The sequence below is a fragment of the Pelophylax lessonae genome, assembly GCF_965119305.1.
Source record: "Pelophylax lessonae genome assembly, chromosome: 5".
NCBI lineage: Eukaryota > Metazoa > Chordata > Amphibia > Anura > Ranidae > Pelophylax > Pelophylax lessonae.
This window is the reverse complement of record NC_138772.1, coordinates 73,423,810-73,445,177: the sequence shown is the minus strand read 5'-3', so window position 1 is coordinate 73,445,177 and position 21,368 is coordinate 73,423,810. Positions and strand designations below refer to the sequence as shown.

The window sequence follows — 21,368 nt, the reverse complement described above, 5'->3', positions numbered from 1 at the left end:
TAATTTATAAAATAAGGTCTGCAGGTATCGACAGCAGGGTTTGCTCTTGGATACGGAATTGGCTAAAAGGCCGTGTCCAAAGGGTAGTAATAAACAGCGCATACTCAGACTGGTCTGAGGTAGTAAGTGGGGTGCCCCAGGGCTCAGTCCTGGGACCAACCTTGTTCAATTTATTCATAAACAGCATTGAGGAAGGGATCAGTAGTTCGTTATCAGTTTTTGCAGATGACACAAAATTGGCCAGGGCAATAACTGCACAGCATGAAGCAGATATCCTACAGAATGACCTGGACAAAATTACGGAGTGGGCAACGACATGGCAAATGAGGTTTAATGTGGAGAAGTGTAAGGTTTTGCACTTGGGGACCAAAAACATAAAAACACAATACACTTTAGGAGGGGAACCCTTGGGGGAATCAAAAATGGAGAAAGATCTGGGAGTCTTAGTTGATGATAGATTAGGCAACAGCATGCAATGCCAAGCGGCAGCTTCCAAAGCCAACAGAATATTAGCATGCATAAAGAAAGGGATGTATTCCAGAGATAAGACTATAATCCTTCCACTTTATAAAACTCTGGTCCAACCGCATCTGGAGTATTCTGTCCAGTTCTGGTCGCCAGTCCTCAGGAGGGATGTGTTGGAGCTGGAGAAAGTCCAGAGAAGGGCAACTAAACTGATTAGGGGGTTGGAGGACCTTACCTATGAAGAGCGGCTGCAATCGCTCGATTTATTTTCCCTGGAGAAAAGACGTCTGAGAGGGGACATGATAGCAATTTATAAATATCTTAATGGGGATCTCAGCTTAGAAGAAAAGCTGTTCATTCGAAGGAATTGCATGAGGACTCGAGGACATACAATGCGATTAGAGGAGAAGCGTTTTAACCTCAGGCAACGTGGGGGGTTCTTTACTGTTAGGGCTACAAGATTGTGGAATTGTCTACCACAAGAGGTGGTTTCTGCGGGTAGTATGGTGACTTTCAAAAGACTCTTAGACTTACATCTCAAGGATCAGGAGATTGAGGGCTATGTTAGATGATTACAGTCACACACACCTACACAGGTTGAACTGGATGGACTATTGTCTTTATTCAACCTCACCTACTATGTATGTAACTATGTATGTATTGTGCCTTGCAATAAAAAAAAACATTTAGGGGCAAAAAAAGTTGATTGCGGCCCTGTCTGCATATGTTACAGTGAGATACACCCATTGCATACTGTTTTATTGTGCCTTGCAATAAAAAAAAAAAACATTTAGGGGCAAAAAAAGTTGATTGCGGCCCTGTCCGCATATGTTACAGTGAGATACACCCATTGCATACTGTTGTATTGCACCTTGCAATAAAAAAAACATTTAGGGGACAAAAAAAGTTGATTGCGTCCCTGTCCGCATATGTTACAGTGAGATACACCCATTGCATACTGTTGTATTGCGCCTTGCAATAAAAAAAACATTTAGGGGCAAAAAAAGTTGATTGCGGCCCTGTCCGCATATGTTACAGTGAGATACACCCATTGCATACTGTTGTATTGCGCCTTGCAATAATAAAACCATTTGGGGCAAAAAAAGTTGATTGCGGCCCTGTCTGTGTATGTTACAGTGAGATACACCCATTGCATACTTTTGTATTGCGCCTTGCAATAAAAAAAAACATTTAGGGGCAAACAAATTTGCCCCTTAAATGTCTGTGTATGTTACAGTGAGATACACCCATTGCATACTGTTGTATTGCGCCTTGCAATAAAAAAAAAACATTTAGGGGCAAAAAAAGTTGATTGCGGCCTTGTCCGCGTATGTTACAGTAAGATACACCCATTGCATACTGTTGTATTGCGCCTTGCAATAATAAAACCATTTAGGGGCAAAAAAAGTTGATTGCGGCCCTGTCCGCGTATGTTACAGTGAGATACACCCATTGCATACTGTTGTATTGTGCCTTGCAATAAAAAAAACATTTAGGGGCAAAAAAAGTTGATTGCGGCCCTGTCCGCATATGTTACAGTGAGATACACCCATTGCATACTGTTGTATTGCGCCTTGCAATAAAAAAAACATTTAGGGGCAAAAAAAAGTTTATTGCGGCCCTGTCCGCATATGTTACAGTGAGATACACCCATTGCATACTGTTGTATTGCGCCTTGCAATAAAAAAAACATTTAGGGGCAAAAAAAGTTGATTGCAGCCCTGTCCGCGTATGTTACAGTGAGATACACCCATTGCATACTGTTGTATTGCGCTTTGCAATAAAAAAAACATTTAGGGGCAAAAAAAGTTAATTTTGGCCCTGTCTGCATATGTTACAGTGAGATACACCCATTGCATACTGTTGTATTGCGCATTGCAATAAAAAAAAAAACATTTAGGGGACAGAAAGATATTAAATTGCGGCTTAGTCTGTATCTGTATGTGTGAGATACACCCGTTGTATACTGTTGTTCTAGTTCGCTATTCAATAAACACCCATTTAGGGAAAAAATATTACATTTCATAGTCACATAGTAGGTGAGGTTGAATAAAGACAATAGTCCATCCAGTTCAACCTGTGTAGGTGTGTGTGGCTGTAATCATCTCACATAGCCCTGAATGTTCTGATCCTTGAGATGTACGTCTAAGAGTCTTTTGAAAGCCACCATGCTTCCCGCAGAAACCACCTCTTGTGGTAGAGAATTCCACAATCTTGTAGCCCTAACAGTAAAGAACCCCCCACGTTGCCTGAGGTTAAAACGCTTCTCCTCCAATCGCATTGTATGCCTTCTAGTCCTCATGCAATCCCTTCGACTGAACAGCTTTTTTTCTATGCTGAGATCCCCATTGAGATATTTATAAATTGCTATCATGTCCCCCCTCAGGCGTCTCTTCTCCAGGGAGAATAAATCAAGCGATTGCAGACGCTCTTCATAATTAAGGTCCTTCAATCCCCTAATCAGTTTAGTTGCCCTTCTCTGGACTCTCTCCAGCTCCAGCACATCCCTCCTGAGGACTGGCGACCAGAACTGGACAGAATACTCCAGATGCGGTCGGACCAGAGTTTTATAAAGTGGAAGGATTATAGTCTTATCTCTGGAATACATCCCTTTCTTTATGCATGCTAATATTCTGCTGGCTTTGGCAGCTGCCGCTTGACATTGCATGCTATTGCCTTATCTATCATCAACCAAGACTCCCAGATCCTTCTCCATTTTTGATTCCCCCAAAGGTTCCCCTCCTAACATGTATTGTGCTTTTATGTTTTTAGTCCCCAAGTGCAAAACCTTACACTTCTCCACATTAAACCTCATTTGCCATGTCGTTGCCCACTCCGTTATTTTGTCCAGGTCATTCTGTAGGATATCTGCTTCATGCTGTGCAGTTATTGCCCTGGCCAATTTTGTGTCATCTGCAAAAACTGATAACAAACTACTGATCCCGACCTCAATGCTGTTTATGAATAAATTGAACAAGGTCGGTCCCAGGACTGAGCCCTGGGGGACCCCGCTTATTACCTCAGACCAGTCTGAGTATGCGCTGTTTATTACCACCCTTTGGACACGCCCTTTTTGCCATTTCCGTATCCAAGAGCAAACCCTGCTGTCGATACCTGCAGACCTTATTTTATAAATTAAGCACTTGTGGGGAACTGTACCAAACGCCTTAGCGAAATCCAAGTACACCACTTCCACTGGTCTGCCCCTATCTAGCTCACAGCTCACCTCCTCGTAGAATGTTAAGAGATTGGTTTGACAAGAACGCCCATTTGTAAACCCATGCTGATTACTGCTGATGATGTTGTTGTCTTTAGCAAACTCTACGATATAGTCCCTTATCATCCCCTCCAGAAGTTTACATACTATTGATGTCAAACTGACAGGCCTATAATTTCCTGGGATATGCCTCTGTCCCTTTTTGAATATCGGAATCACGTTAGCCTTCTTCCAATCCCCTGGTATATCTCCTTTCCTAATACTGTCAGCAAAGATCAGGAACAGTGGTCTAGATATAACCTTACTGAGTTCTTTGAGTACTCTCAGATGTACGCCATCCGGGCCTGGTGATTTGTTTGTGTTAAGTTTATCCAGCCTTTCCCCGATTTCACCCTCTGTTAGCCATAGTGGCAAGTCCTGTGTATTACTACTAACCATACATTCATGGTAATTGTACCCCTCCATTTCCTGTGTAAATTTCGGCTTAGTCTGCATATTTTACTGTGAGATACACTCATTGGATACTGTTGTTCTATTCCGCTATTCAATAAACACCCATTTAGGGAAAAAATATTACATTGCGGCTTAGTCTGCATATTTTACTGTGAGATACACTCGTTGGATACTGTTGTTCTATTCCGCTATTCAATAAACACCCATTTAGGGAAAAAAGGTTACATTGCGGCCTAGTCTGCATATGTTATAGCGCAACAAGGCACACAGGTCTCGCATGGAGGCCTAGTTACTGGTGGTGAAGTGGTGCTGTTCTGCAGAGCGACTCATGCGTGCGTGCTGCAGCTGAAACTCCACTATGGCCTGCTGCTGCTCGCACAGTCTGGCCAGCATGTGCAAGGTGGAGTTCCACCTTGTGGGCACGTCACATATGAGGCGGTGAGCGGGAAGGCCGAAGTTACGCTGCAGCGCTGACAGGCGAGCAGCAGCAGGGTGAGAATGCCGAAAGTGCACACAGACGGCCCGCACTTTCTGAAGCAGCTCTGACATATCGGGGTAATTTCTAAGAAACCTCTGCACCACCAAATTCAGCACATGCGCCAGGCAAAGGATGTGTGTTAAACTGGCTAGGCCCAGAGCTGCTACTAGATTTCGCCCATTATCGCACACCACCAGGCCGGGCTTGAGGCTCACTGGCACCAACCACTCATCGGTCTGCTGTTCAATGCCCCTCCACAACTCCTGCGTGGTGTGTGGATTTTCCCCCAAACAGGCAAGTTTTAAAACTGCCTGGTGTCGTTTACCCCTGGCTGTGCTGAAGTTGATGGTGAAGGTGTTACACTGACCGGATGAGGAGGCGGTAGAGGATAAGGAAGTGGAGTAGGAGGAATTAGGAACAGGAGGCAAACTGAAGCGCACTGCAATCCTCGGTGGTGGAAGGACATGCGCCAAACTGCTATCTGCCTCAGGCCCAGCCGCCACTGCATTTACCCAGTGTGCTGTTAGGGAGATATAACGTCCCTGACTGTGCTTACTGGTCCACGTATCTGTAGTTAGGTGGACCTTGCCACAGATGGCGTTGCGCAGTGCACACCTTATTTTGTCACCCACTTGGTTGTGCAGGGAAGGGATTGCTTGCCTGGAAAAGTAGTGGCGGCTGGGCACGACGTACTGTGAGACAGCCACCGCCATAAGGCTTTTAAAGCTCTGCGTCTCCACCAGACGGAATGACAGCATTTCAAAGGCCAGGAATTTTGAAATGCTGGCATTCAGGGCCAGGGATCGCGGGTGGGTAGGGGGGTACTTCCTCTTCCGCTCCAGTGCTTGGGAGATAGAAAGCTGAACACTTCCATGGGACATTGTGGAGAGGGTTGTTGTAGACCCAGGTGGTGGTGTTGCTGGCAGATCCTCTTTTTGCGGGATGGCAGGTGCCACTGTCACTACAGAGGTGGATGAAAAGGCCGAGACTGCAGCAGCAGAAGAGGAAGCAGGAGGAGCCAGAGACCTTTCTTGGTTTTTGAGGTGTCTACTCCACTGCAGCTTGTGCTTTGCACTTAGATGCCTGGTCATGCAGGTTGTGCTCAGGTTGAGAAGGTTTATGCCTCGCTTCAGGCTCTGATTGCACAGCGTGCAAACCACTCGTGTCCTGTCATCAGCACATTGTCTAAAGAACTGCCACGCTAGGGAACTCCTTTGAGCTGGCTTTGGTGTGCTCGGTCCCTTGCTGCGTTGGGCAGTAGCAGGCGTAGTGTCTAGGGCACGGCCGCTCCGCTTTTGCACCCTGCTCCCTCTTCTGCTGTGCTGGTGGCTCTGTGCAACCACTGCCTCTTCCTCCAAACTACTCAGGTCACCTGCATGACGTTCATTACATGTGGGGTCGAGGACCTCATCGTCCTCCACATCATCTTCCACGCAGTCTTCACCCCTGCAACCCTTGTCGATCTCCACAATTCGGAATTCAGCAGCAGTTGGCATCTGTGTTTCGTCATTATCTGAGACGTGCTGCGGTGGTCCTCCCATGTACTCATCTTGAGACATAAGTGGTTGGGCATCGGTGCACTTAATCCCTTCCACTTCTGGGGCAGGGCTAGGTGGATGGCCCTGGGAAACCATGCTAACAGAGTCATCAAAAAGAAGAAGAGACTGCTGCATGACTTGGGGCTCAGACTGCTTGGCTGATTTCCAAGGTGGTGAGGTGAAAGATTGGTGAACATCGGCTGCAGGTGGCAACTCTGACCTTTCAGCAGAAGACTGGGTGGGAGACAATGTGAAGGAACTGGAGGCACTGTCAGCAACCCAATTTACTATCGCCTGTACTTGTTCTGGCCTCAACATTTGTAGAGGTGCATTAGGCCCTGCCAAATACTGTTGTAAGGTTCTGTCGCCTACTCGCAGCTGAGAAAGGTGTTTCACTTGTGCGTGTAGCTGCCACAGATCGACCACGTCCTCTCCTTGCAACAGGAGCTCCACCAGCAGCACCACCACCCAGCACTAACATGGTGGAGCTGTATGTGTGCACACGCCTAGATGTACTTAATGATGGGTCTGCCCCCTTCAACTTCTGGGTCTCCAAATTGGGCACATGGCCTGAGCTTGCCCTTTACGCCTTGGAGGTGCTAGCCTACCCTGCAGCCAGTGTATTATCTGAACGTGTATTTAGCACGGCTGGGGGTGTTATCACAGACAAGCGCAGCCGCCTGTCCAGAGCCAATGTGGACAAGCTCATGTTCATTAAAATGAACCAGGCATGGATCCCACTAGACTTGTCCGTACCTTGTGCAGAATAGACATGTATACCGGCCTTACACAGCCATTGTTGGATTTGATCTTTCTTACTCTTTTGGGGTGTACCTGAATTTAAAATTTTTTTTTATTAAAAACCAAAACCAGTGTTGACTACCTCGTCCTCCTCCTCCACTGCCGCCGCCGCTTCCACCTACACCACCATATCCACCGCCATATCCACCGCCACCTCAACATCCTACTCCATATGGGCCTCGTCCTCCTCCTACATCATTCAAGATGATTATTTTTTATTTTTATGCTTTTTATGTTATTTTAAGTTATTTCCCTATCCATATTTGTTTGCAGAGCACTTGCCATGCTCTTAAGATGATTTTGCTGCCATTTGCAGCCCTCTAGCCCTTTCCATGTTTCATTTAGAGGCATTTTAGTGCTCAAAAGTTCTGGTCTCCATTGACTTCAATGGGGTTCGGGATCGAGACAAAGTTCAGGTTAAGTCCGGGTCACGAACCCGGACTTTTTTTTCAAGTTCGGTCGAACCCGCCGAACCTGAACATCCAGGTTTTCGTTCAACTCTACCAAAGACTCCATCTGGGGTGTGGACACTGTGGGAAAGCACTACAAGGTAAGCCTGTTTGTGGATGACCTTTGCTCCATATTTCCAATCCACAAATTGCCTTTCCCTCATTTCTTTTGAAATTGGAACGTTTTGGTTCTCTTAGCAACTTTAAAGTTAATACTTCTAAATCCAGTTGTCTTGATATTTTGCTGTCCCCGCTGCCACTGGTTTATGGAAATTGAATATGTGCCACAGTTTTGAATAAAATGTATTCTTTACAAAAAAAAAGGAGGAGGAGCACCAAACTGATGAGCTCATCTCTCTGACACTCTTCTCTCCCTTACTATCACTAGGCTCCTTGTTAGCACACAAGTACTGCACAGTACAACTATTGGCTCCTTGTACTCCTTCTCTCTCCCAGTCTTAGCTCTGCCGTGCATGGACTGCAAGAGCCTGATACCATGTCAAATAGACATATTTTTATATATGTACTAGTTGCTTTTTCTTTAACATACATTTTTATTTTTTTTTTCCCTGGAAGTCAGCATTAATCAGAGAAGCACAGAAAAGCCTTTTCTTTACATACTGATCCTTACATACTGTACATCTACATTAATCCTTGCCCTCAACAAGCTTACAATCTAAGGTCCCTATCTTGCATGCGCAGATACTAGGGTAAATTTAGACCACAGCCAGTTAACCTACCAGTATGTCTTCAGAAAACATGCAAACTCTGTGCAGGGAGAATATGCAAACTTAATGCAGAAAATGTCCTGTTCAAGGAAGAAGTGCTAATCACTAAAATGAAAGTAATATCATATTGTGCACCTGTAGTACTTACTCCCAAATGAGCTGCTGAGATGTTTCTGCCCTTCCTAGTAGTGATTCTGCCTAACTCTACCCAACACTCACCGACACACCATTATTCATCTGTTCACAGCACAACCCATTCTTCTCTCCCTTAATTATTGGGCTTCATGCAGCTAGCTATGTTTGGCCAACCTATGCAACCAATAAACTCTACCTTCTGCAGTGTTAAGTTCAGGCTGCGGCTGCTGCCAATCAGTGTCTTCCTTCTTTCCAGGTCCGACTGGCCACCAAATACATTGCAGCTCCCCCTTCTGGCCTGTCAGTTAAATGAGGAAGGAAATGGATACTGCAGCACAGCCACGATTACTCCTGGGATGAGCAACTCTGATTTAAAGGGTTACACATTCTTCAGTTTTTTTTTTTTTTTTTTGTCTTACGCTAGCCGCTATGTAACACAGGTAATTCTGCTACCAGAGACACTTGATAAGTTTCAGAATCACCAAGATGCAGCTGCTACTAATTCCCATTGAAGTCACTTTGCTGGTTGATATGCTGACGAATCTCAGTCAATAGGGAGGCAGCTTTGGACGGATAGATATCTAACTAGATCAACCACATAGAGGCAATCTTATAGGCAATAGTGAGTGGACTGTTATTGGACGTAAGCCTTTTTCTCAATATGAATACCTACCATGAACTCTACACATATTGTCACAGAAGCTATGAACTTTGTCTAATAAAAGGAAAAAGAAAGAGCTTGGAGCATTATTTTTACATTTCAAATGTTGTATACACAAAATAAAAATCAGACTTAAAAAGGTATCTTTTGACTGTTTTTCACTATGTCTTATGTTTTTATGTTTTTACTATGTCTGGAGCCTATAAACTCTGGGGGGCTTCCCAATGTAGCACAGTTGTTTTTTTGATTCTTGAAACAACTCAAAAACAACTGATTGATTTCACTTGTTGCTTGAACTTGTTCCTTTCTTAATTGGAAAATAGGAGCTGTCATAAGTGGCCTCCTTTTGAAAATACTAAATGCCTGGCTGTTTTTCTGAGTCACAAACAAGCATGTATATCAAGAAAGTTGGGGGGGAAAATTACATCTCATCTGCATATTCATTCCAAGTCAGAATCTCAAATACGGGTCAATATGACTGCCAGGCAAGTAGCATTTTCAGAAGGAGAGGTCAGCATTGGCAATTTCCGTGTCTCACTCATAAAAGGTTTCCTTTCATTCCTTTAGTGACTCGGTAGGAATTGCTGCACACCAGCCAGAGGCGACTGTCCAAAGCAAACAGTTCAAGAGAAATGAGAAATGCAGCTCTGTGGGCACTCGAGGCAAAGTGGAAAACACAGCGGATGGCAGCAATGAAGAAACAATTTCTACTGGGCAGAGTGAAAAATGACCTGTTTTAGAACTGTAGCTTTAATAGCCCTCCACAGATGCTCAGACAAGCCAAATAGCCCCCGCACAGACCTATCTTAGGCTATACAACAAAACTTACACATAAATACAATATTAATATTTGTAGCCTACAAACGATTTGTTAACTGTATAAAGTTTTTTAGAGAGCAGCACCATGAATGTACCAGACATCTGGTGGGGTTTTTTTAATGCTTTATATATAAATAGCATTTTCCAGCCAATCAAAAAAATATAATGAGACATAAAGTATACAACCAAGAATATAACAATATTCTTCAGGCAACCAAGTTGGTGGCTGTCAATAACAAGCACCAATCAAACAACCCAAAAAAAAAATCAAAGTATTAGCCAGATGTGTTGCTCCATCAGAGGCAGAGTACGAATAAAAGACTAGTGGGATGGACGGAGACGACTGAGGTCGTACCGTGTGGTACAGTCAGAAAAGACATCTGGTGTTTAAAAGAAAGCTGAACTTTTACCAAAGCTGTTAAAAAAATATTTTATATATATATATATATATATATATACTGCTGCTCAAGTAATTATGTTTTCCATTTAATTTCAAGCTGCAGGTGCTATGATTTTCTAAAACTGCCAAAAAATGAAATTCTGCTTGCTTGCAACCATAGCAACAGGGTTGTTTACAGAATGTCCCTAGAAATAGTGCTTAATTTCGATATGATTGGCTAACTGGAGCATTCACTTGCATATTATATTATTTATTTTATATTTGCCCAAAATTTAGGTATAAAGGTCACCTCTCTAGAACTATGAAATTCATAAAGACTGGCGCAGTCAGATTTTGTCAAAGTGTCTTGCATACATTCAAAAAGTGGTGCACTGTGCGCCAAATTCATGTACCTATCTAGAACTTGTACATAAATTTGGAGCATGCTGCACCACTTTTAGAATGCAAGATACTTTTGCAAAATCTGTCTGTACCAGTTTTTCTTTTTGTAAGGGGAGTTGGTCTGAATTAGCTCCACTTTCGTAAGATGCAAAGTGTCAGTAATTTATTTTGAATTTGGCACATTCAATGCGGCAAAATGTAAAAGTGGTGCATTTTAGAACTACCTGAAATTGGTGAATGAGTTGCTGTCAGAACCAAAAGTGTTGCAAATGCTTCATGAATTTGGCACAATAAAAACAATTTAACAAGCGTGATTACCGCCAGAAAAGTGGCACAGCAGCTTTACTGAATTCCCCCCATAGTGTTTCCCATATTGTCTTACTTGCTATGTTTAGTGTAAAAAATATACGAGGGTTCTTTAAAAAGTTTTCACACTTTTTTAAACTCTATTATATATAAATGTGCTATAACTTTTTGAAGACCTCCTCATATATTTTATTTAACTTTGCATGTACTGTACCAGACCGATGCCCTGCTGCATTGTGAACATAGGAGGGTGATCGCTCGATACAGGCCCCCTATACAGAACACTTTGCATTTTCTGAATGAATGCAAATCATTCTCTGATTGGATGCAGTGGAAAGCATGACATCACCACTCTGCCTCTCCACCTTGTCCAATCAAAGAAGGCTTTGCTTTCTCAGAAAAAGCAAAGCATTCTCCTAATGGCACCCTTGCTGGGTGACTGACCTCCTGTGTTTAGAATGCAACAGGGTAGCTGCTTTGTGCAGGACCCAGAACCAAGTGGAGATCACTGGAGCTGTGGTGTCTACTACAGTTATTTCCAGCTTCCAGGGGGATCAGCCAGGTATGGTTTATGCATACACTGTATTGGAATGCCTGCCTTCACAGGCATATGAACTTTAATGGCATCCCAGTCTTAGTCCATTGGATTCAAGATAGGGTTGGCCCACCCTTTGCAGCTATAACAGCTTCAACTGTTCTGGGAAGGCTGCCCACAAGGTTTAGGAGTGTGTCTATGGAAATGTTTGACCATTCTTCCAGAAGCACATTTGTGAGGTCAGGCACTGATGTTGGAGAAAAGGCCAGGCTCACAGTCTTCGCTCTAATTCATCCCAAAGGTGTTCTATCAGGTTGAGGTCAGGTCTCTGTGCAGGCTAGTCAAGTTCCTCCACCCCAAACTTGCTCATCAATGTCTTTAAGGACATTGCTCTGTGCACTGGTCCAAATCATTTGGTGGAGGGGGGGTTATGGCGTGGGGTTGTTTTTCAGGCGTTGAAATTGGCCCCTTAGTTCCAGTGAAGGGAACTCTTAAGGTGTCAGCATACCAAGAGATTTTGGACAATTTCATGCTCCCAGCTTTGCGGGAACAGTTTGGGGTTGGCCCCTTCCTATTCCAATATGACTGTGCACCAGTGCATAAAGCAAACTCCATAAAGACGTGGATGAGTGAGTTGGTGGAGGAACTAGACTGGCCTGCACAGAGTCTTGATCTCCACCTGATATAACACTTTGGAATGAATTAGAGTGCAGACTGCTAGCCAGGCCTTCTCTTCAACATCAGTGCTTGACCTCACAAATGCGCTTCTGGAAGAATGGTCAAACATTTCCATAGACACACTTCTAAACCTTGTAGACAGCCTTCCTTGAAGAGTCAAAGCTGCTATAGCTGCAAAGGGTGGGCCAACTCAATATTGAGCTCTACGGACTAAGACCATTAAATTTCATGTGTGTGTAAAGGCAGGCGTCCCAATACTTTTAGTAATTATTTTTCAAAATTGTCGACATTTTTTTATTTATAACGCAAAAAATAAATAACACAGAGGTGATCAAATGCCAACAAAAGAAAGCGCTCTTTGTGGGAAGAAAATAACATGAATTATTTGGGTGCAGCTTTGCATGACTACCCAATTATCAGTTAACGCAGTGCCATATCCCAAAAAAAATCCCTCCCTCCTTTAGTATCCTTATCCCTCCTTTAGTAAATCAACCTCTTATAGATTGCCATCAGTGCTCTAATATAAAACATAAAATCGCAACTCCAACATTTCTGAATGCTTTTCTAAGTCATATATTTGTTTACTGAGTAAAACATGAACACATATTTATCATACAATTATTCATCTACTTCATCTATATACGTGTGTGTGTGTGTGTGTCTATGTTGAAGTACACACCAGCCTCATAGGTTCTCATTGTTTTCAAGCACTGATTAACACTGCAAATCATACAGTATGGGATTATTGTTTGAAAACAGTTCGATCTCTGGGGAAAATAGAGCTGTGCGTGATCAGCATTATACGAACGTATGGGCACTTTCATACAAGTGAGAAAATTCAGCAGATTTAATTAAAACTCAATTTGAATATTAGGCAAGCCCAAAGCAGAAATCACTCAGCTAAAGAGGCCTAAAACATTGCTTTTTCTTCAAAGATATTTAGCATATTGAAAAAAAAATCATGTATATGAATCATATCCCCCTGAGGAAGACACGTGATCCCTGTGTCGTCACGCGTAGGGGAGGGGAAAGGACGGACGAAACGATACACTATTGTCTAGGTGAGGCTGTCAGCTATCGGCGCACGCTGTGGAGACCGGCGGCGCTGTGCAGTCTCTCCCACTATACCACCACGATTTCCACCATTTACTTGATGCTATTTTCCAAGTGCATGTGTTGCACCTACAAATGTGAGTGAGATTTATCCAACTTTATTTAATAAAAGCTGATTGTTTAAGGATTTCATACACTATTGCAAGTCTTTTTGTTTGCATATATACTGCATTGATTGACGCTGCAACTCCTGTGAATGAGAGGAGCCCTGAAGGATATGGATGGATGATCTTTTTGGGATAACAATCTATGCGCTCTTTTTAAGGATTTGAGGTGAGCACCCATTCACAAGGGGGTGCACGGCTGGCTGTCCACTGTGACACTCTGGTCACTTCTCTCTGGGAGCACAGATCACTTTAGGATTACATTTTGGACTTTGTTTATTAGCTTTTTGCACTTTGCACACTGCACTTTTATATCTATATATTTTCTCTTTTCTATGAGTATTATATTATATTATATTTACCTCTTTATTAGCACTATTGGCATTTTAATATTATGTCACATATAAATATATTGGGTTTTTAATAATTTAAGCACAAATTAATTAATTTAATAATTTTTTATTTGCGCAACACTATTTATTTATTTCGAAAAAAAAATCATATTTTGAGATTTCTCAGCAGGAATATATCACTGTCTGTATATATATATAGGGCTAAACATCTTGTACACCCAGGCCACATATCTATCAGATGTGCATTGAAGCAGCTGAAAATGTCTTCCCATTTGTCACCAGCATTAAATCGGCATTTACTAGGTAACGTTCACATAGACTCAGCATATATTTTGTCTGCAGTTTTCGCCTGGCAACAAGTGTCAAAATTCTAATTTAGCTCTAGTCAAAACTTCAAGACCCCATAGAACTCTAAGAAAACAATAAAAGTAATGAATCATTTTATAATACTGAATGCTATAAGTGTATAGCCCAGCACTCCTAGCGTTCTCAAACGTATTAAATACTAACAAGTAGGGTTGCACCGATATCAAAGTTTTACCAGTGAGTATGAGTACCAATACATTCAGTCAAGTACTTGCCGTCGATACCGAGTACGGATACCTTTGTGTTCCGATTTCATGTCACTATCGTAAGCCTGGGTTCACACAGGAGCGGTGCGGGAAACCGCATGTGAGTCAGACAGGAATCATCCTGCATTCCTGTTCAAATCGCATGCAATTCTTTGCAGTGCGATTTGAACCCATTCATTTTTTTATGGGCTGAAATTGCACTGTAAAGGTATTGGTTTTCGGTAGAGATTGACCGATTATCGGCAAAGCCGATACGTTGAGGGCCATTATGCACTTTCCCTGATATATCATAATCGGCCACCAAAGTGACCGATATTGCCGATATTTCGGGAAAGTGTTTGTACCGGAGTGATGCCTGCAGCTAGAGGCATAACCCCGGTACTGGCGTCCATAGTCGACGGTTAGCTGTCTTGTAATGACAACCAAAGTGGCAGCTTGGCTGTCATTACAAGGAGCGGGAGGGGACTTCCTCCCCCTCCCACCGCATTCTGCGTCCCACCGGGAGACCTGGGCAACCAGCCTGCACGGTCGCCGAAGACACGATCAAAGCCACATTCGGCTCTGATCGGGTCTCCATGCAAAAACCTGGAAGTGATGTCATGAGTGACATCACTTCCGGGTACTGTCTGGCGCCAGATTAAAAAAATTACAGCATTCAAAACAGCCAAACTTGGCGTTTTTAATGCTTTTAAGTGCAGAGGAGGGGTTTGGGGTCCCACAGATCCCTCCACAAGAGTACCTGTAAAGTAAAAAAAAAAAACCTTTTTATAAATGTACAAAACTATTGCCGCATATCGGCTGATACCGATATGCATTGACCAAATTATCGGTATCAGCAACGAAAAACCAATATCAGTTGATCACTAGTTTTCGGGTATCGGAGAATTTTCACCAATTTTCACCAACACAAATACTGGTATCAGTATCGGTGCAACCGTACTAACAAGGTATCTAAACCATTAAACAACAATTGAAAACCTACATTAACAATTGAAATGATAACAATCATAATTTGCAATAGCCAAATATAAGTGCAAATAAAAGTGTACATATCAAAAAGATTTAATGAACTTTGAAACAATTCTTTTTTTTTTTCCAGGACCATGTCCTTGTAAATAATGTGCTTGGTGCAAAATATGTTTAAACAGTTTCCAATTACTTCTCTGTGTCTTCCACCAATTTCATGAACTGCTTACCAGGGTGCACACCTAAGGGATAAGCACTCACCAGATGGTGTTGACCACTTATCTCTAAGTTGGTCAGAATCCACGTTTTAGCTGGATTCACTCTCTCTTTACTGCTGTTTCCTCCTCAAATATACAGGCTCTCCTTTTAGTAGGAAAAATAAGGGAGAAGCATAGCATTAAAACTTTATTAAAAACCAGTATAAAAAGAATTCAAATTTTCACGTGATATGCAGCACTATTTAACAAATGCCTTACTAGTCACCACTACCTCCATACATCAGTAGTGGGGTCACCGATATTATGCTGCTAGATGTAAGGAAATTATAGACTAGTCCCATTCAAAATGTTTTATACAAGCTTTATACAAAAATAAAGGCCTCCTCCTTCCTGTCACAATTAACCCCTAAGTCTGCCAACTTGCCAATTTGATACCTCCAATGGAAGAAACCTTACAATCATTTAAAATGTAACTTCTTTATATAATTAATACACCTTAAACTATGTTTTGTATAGAAGAATATAAAAAACATTTACCCCCTACTTGATGTGGATGATACCCTAAGGATACTAAACATCTTACAAATATCACAACTTTTTAACAGGTTCACACAAGAGCAATAATCACATAGCAATAATATGAATTTTGCCAAAATGATTTTGCAACCATATCTGAAAATATTTCAAAATCACAATAAAGCAACTTCATCAAAAAATGATTGATCACATAGTATTAGTTTACACTGCACCATATTTACCTAAGCTCAAATTAAATATACCCCTCCTACCACTTTTTTCTTTTGGGTCTTCTTACCTCCTCCACATCTTTTCTGGGGTCTACTGACCTTCCCCAATTTGCCCATTGTAGTGATCTTCTAGATGGGGGGACCCTAAATGGAGGGCTTCCTGTAAGGGGGTTGACTGATCCCAGTTGTTTTTTAAATTCTATTCCTTGGTGCTTTATCTCAGTTCTCCTTCCTAAAAAAAAAGTGTTCCAGCATTCTTTCTTTGGCCTCTTAATGAGAAAGTTTTGACATTACTGTATTATAATATTATATCAGCTGGATGCTGGAGGAACCTTCACTGCAGAGATGCCTGTCTCATTCCACTGCTTGTAACATGATCTGTGAATGGGGGAGAGTTTGATCACAGGATTCTCTTCCTCATTCATAGATTGAGATACATGCAGTGTTATCAATGAAAGAATTTTTCTCAATGGAGGAGGAGGAGGAAGGAGGGGACATGTCCCTATCAGACTGTATGTACTGTACTGATGTTCTGCCTGAAGACCTAAAGATCATCCCTGCAGTGAAGATTTCTTCAGGATTCAGCTGTCTGCACAACCTGGGTCATACTTCATTACGGGTAAGAGATGTGATTTAGTTGTAAGGATTTTTTAAAGCTAAAATTCAGCTTTAATTTTATTAATTAAATTTCTCTTCTTATAAACATATGTTTACTAAGAAGGTATACATCAACTTTTGTAAAACACTCCTCGACATGTGAACATTGATTACCAGTAGTACTAAATGTGTTTGAATGTTTCCCAAATATTTGTTTTGTTATTTTAAAAAATGTAAAACTGATGTATGAAGCTGAATTACACCTAAACGTACCAAAAGGATCTCTAGACTGGTTAGAAGTACCCTATGAAATGGTGAGATGTACCCATTAAACCATCAGGAGAACCCCTACTGGTTGGGAAAGAGGGCTCTACAGCTCCATGCTATTGCCTCACATGTAACTGATGTTCTTATTATTAAAAAAATATTAGGGAGATCCTTACAGTACAAAAAGAATGGCTAGCAAAATAATCCTACATGCAATAAATATTTCACAGCTGCATTATCAGGAACACAGAGCAGAAAAAGAGATGGATCAAACAGTAATTGAAAGCAGTACCTTGAGTTTGGCGTCTGGATTTAGAATCATCTGGGCTAAGTGGGCGATAGCTCCTGCATCCACCACGGTCTGAGCCAGCTCCGGAGAATGCTTCGATAGATCACTCAGGGCTGAAGCAGCAATCCTTTTCAGAGCAATTTCTGGCTCCTGGATACACAGCACTAGCAGGGGAACAGCTCCTATATACACCACAGCTTGTGACAGTTCTGCGGGTCCAACAAGAGGTAATTAAGTAAGTATGGGTGACTGACCCTTATAAGAGCCATTTTTCACTATGACACACACATTAAAGGAGAGAGGACAAGCCGGACTGTGCTGTCTGGAGATCTGCATTTCAAATCAGCCTCCTTAGCTCCTGAAGCCATGTGGACCAATCCCTGACTGAAAGGGACTCCGGTCAATAGTTAGGACCTCTTTTACATATACACACTTGGGGTAGATTAGGCTGAGAAAGCTTGTTATTCTACTGGAGGGGGGTGGAGAAACTAAGCAGATGTCAGCTGTTTAAATCTTGATCCACCAGTGGGCAGCTATTTTCTGCATGGATAGACAGGTTACACAAAGCCACCACCATATAAAATAATAGAGGGACGATAGACTGTCATATTCTAATTATATTAAAAAGCAAAAAAAAAAAAAAAGAAGCTTTTACATATGCTGCAAGATGCATGATGTCAAGAATTCCCCCATCCTATTTTTTTTTTTTTTGCTTTCTTTTTTTGGGAGAAATATAAAAAAGATATATTAAAAATATTTATTTTAAAAAAGTATTTAAAATTCATGTAAATCCACTATTTTACTTCTAAACAAGACTAAGGAAAATGAGTCATGTACAACATATATATATATATATATATATATATATATATATATATATATATATATATATATATATTTTTTTTTTTTTTTTTTTTTTATGGACACTTTACTTTTCCTGAATAGAAATGGAAATTACCTTACAGTTACAGATTTGTTTCCCCAAATGCATGCCAGGTTAAGGTTGAATAAATAAGAACAACAATGTTTTACATGTTTGAGATTTACTACAAACATGTTAAAAGTATGTTTTTTTTTTTGTGTATTTTACTATAACATATTATGTCAACCTATATATAATTTTAACCCTAACTTAACTGTGAATAAAGCATTTTGATAAAATATAAGAAAGTACTATTTTTATTATATTGTTTTATAAAGCTACATAGTGAGCTTATACAGAATGGCTTCTTATAAAAGAAATGCGTCACTGATTTCACTGTTGTAACAAAGAAGGGTAGATAAATACAAGACGCTTTATTTGTTGAGGGAAGAAATCTGCAGAAAGCTGAATAACAATTTTTACTGCTGCCAGTCAGAGATGTCATTCTTTAGTAGAGAGCACAAAAAAATTAGGGTTAAATGATACAGACAGCACAAAAGTCATTTAGAAAACTGCCTCATTGTTACTTACCAAAGACAAGCAAATGCAACTGTCAAAATTATTTTAATAATTTGTAGTCTTTATTACAGTTAATGATATTAAAATATATGCATCAATCATTTTAAAAGCAGGCTTATTTCAGGTTGAACTCCATTATTGAGTGTTTGCACTTCAAAGATTATTTATATATTTTATTTGTTCTAGGATTGCAGTGAAATTAATTTTAAATATTACAAAATTCAAGGTAATATATGGTTGCCGACTGTCCATTTTTTAATGGCTGGTAATGATGAAACGATCGAAATATTGCTATTTTTTCCAATATTTTTTTAAAATACCAGGGCCTCTGTAATGAAAAATGTGATTGCAGTAAAGGAAAATAAATTAGTTTGTTTCCACAGGTACATATTAATAAATGACTCACATCATCCTCCATGAAAAATAAGTCAGCAAACTCTGTTTCTAGATATAGTATGTGAGCATCATGACCTGAAGCTTATGCTACAACTGAATTTAATATAGATAGTTGCACCATATTTTTATCGAGATTGTGATATTTAATGGTTGTCTTATACAGACCATGGCCATAGCGCATCAAATGTAAGCCATGATAAGTCCAATATTATATAGATCAGTCATTGAGGTCGGAGTATATAAATAGGACAGACAAGTCCCCGAAGGTAGAGGTAAAGAATGAGACCTTACCTAAAGGAAATGTGGGCTGGCAAAATGTCATCTGAGTTATTAAATATAGAAGACCCTCCTGATAAACCAATTAATCAAATCATGTAATCTTGTAATCATGTAATCATGTCCTGATAAACAAATTAATTAAATCATGTATTCATGTAATCATTAGAATAAACTATCAATAATATGCCAAAAATAGGTAGAAAGAACTCAATGGTATTGAGCTATTACATTGTATCGTGTTACATGATGGTACATACTAGTCAGTAAAAGACTTTAAACTATGGCAGTCAGTCACATTACCATTTATTAAAGTTCCATCAATGAAAGATGATTTCTGATTCGCTGCTGTGGGTGAATGCACTTCTCTCATTACACTTTGTTTTTGTCTTATTGAAGTAAATAGAGAATTATGTTTACAATGACTGCAGCTGACCTCTGAACACATTGCCATGCGATGTAGTTACTGGAATTATCTGCGTGCATGAGATCTATTTCCTTTGAACAAGAGTGAATAAGCCGATTTTATTAGGACTGGTGATGGGTAAGTTGCACTTGCTGACCATTGCAGCCAACCCATTCTTTTCTTAAGGATAAGAAAAGTAAAGGGAAACCTAAAGAATATGTAAATCTAACTTTTTATATTCATGATATGTGGCTGCTGTACCATGTACAGTACTTGTATGAGAACGTCTCCTGTTCTCTTTGTATTGCTTACTTTGTGTGAAATCTCTGGTGTTCCTGCCAGTCCAGCTTTCCTATTAAAAACTGACCACAGTCCGGCAGGAGAACACAGCGTGGTCAGTTCTCTATCCTGCTCTCCTCCAATGATCAGACTTGTACTGACCTGCGTTCATCTACCCCCCCACGCAAAGCCATTTACTGGAAAGCTTAGTGTTCTGCTGTTTCTCCTCCCCAAGCTTTTATGCAGTTGAGAACAGAAGGACTGTAATCACTTATAAAAAAGGGAAATAAGGTATTTATAATGTTTTTTATATCTATAAACAAATATTTTGCCTTTCATTTCTATTGTAAACTGAATGGGTTGGTTTACAAGGTGATCATTTACAATCACTTTAACTGTATCTGAGCATCACAAACCAAAAATGCTACTGTAAGAAAAGCCCAGTTCATATCAGAACTAGAAGACTTTTTAATGCTCATAATTCTGAGCAAAGGCTTACTGCAAGGCAGGTGTTAGCATGCATGTGCAAATGTATTAGCATGCAAGCTAAGCAGTGCATGGGCATGCACACGTGCATGTCCGCACTGGCATTGGCAACAAATGGCCTGTTTAGGCAGGATTGTTACATGAACAGATTGCTGAGTGGTCTTCAGCTAGTTCTTGCCTTACCTGTGCCCAGACCCACAACCCCACTTGCCTCTGACCTGTCTTTGAATTCCTGCCTACCTTTTGTGATCTCAGCTTGTACCCTGACTCTGCTTCTGCCTGATGTTCCTGTACTTTGCTGCCCAGCTGTTATTGACCTTTTGGCTTATGTCCTTACTTCACTTCTGTCCGGTGTTCAAGTGTCACCATGTTCCGGTCTCCGGTCCCTGTCTAATAATCCTTGGTCATCCAGATCCTGGCACTGTCTGCTACATCAGCCCTTGTGCCACTCTGTATCTTCACACCTCTTGTTACCACTACCACTACGCTGGACTAGAGGTGCAATAGGATCCTCCTCTTCAGCTCAATCTCCACCAGGTACATGAAAGCAACCTAATACATTTTTAATATATAAAGCAAACTCACCCATCCATGCTTTATTTTGTTAAGAAATCACTTTGAAAAACACCCCTAGCATTTCTAGCCACAACAAGGGCAGATGGTTCATGTAGCATTTACTTACTAAAATCCATCTTTCCTTAGCTCAGACATGCAGGCAGGGGGGTGTGATTAGCTAAAAAAACACCTCCTTTTCTCCTCAATGTGCCCCCTGTGCTTTTCATTAAAAGCGTTGTCTGTATAATACAGAAGGCAGG

General features: G+C 41.0%; 1 pseudogene across 1 annotated transcript in view; it reads right to left on the bottom strand.

Moving 5' to 3' along the window:
* Window positions 1-21,368, bottom strand: part of LOC309556430 (sperm-associated antigen 6-like) — a 469,742-nt pseudogene that overhangs the window by 154,174 nt on the left and 294,200 nt on the right. Inside the window, exon 5 of the transcript in view lies at window positions 17,273-17,478. The product of the transcript in view is annotated as a sperm-associated antigen 6-like (transcript). The remainder of the gene's footprint in view (window positions 1-17,272; window positions 17,479-21,368) is intronic.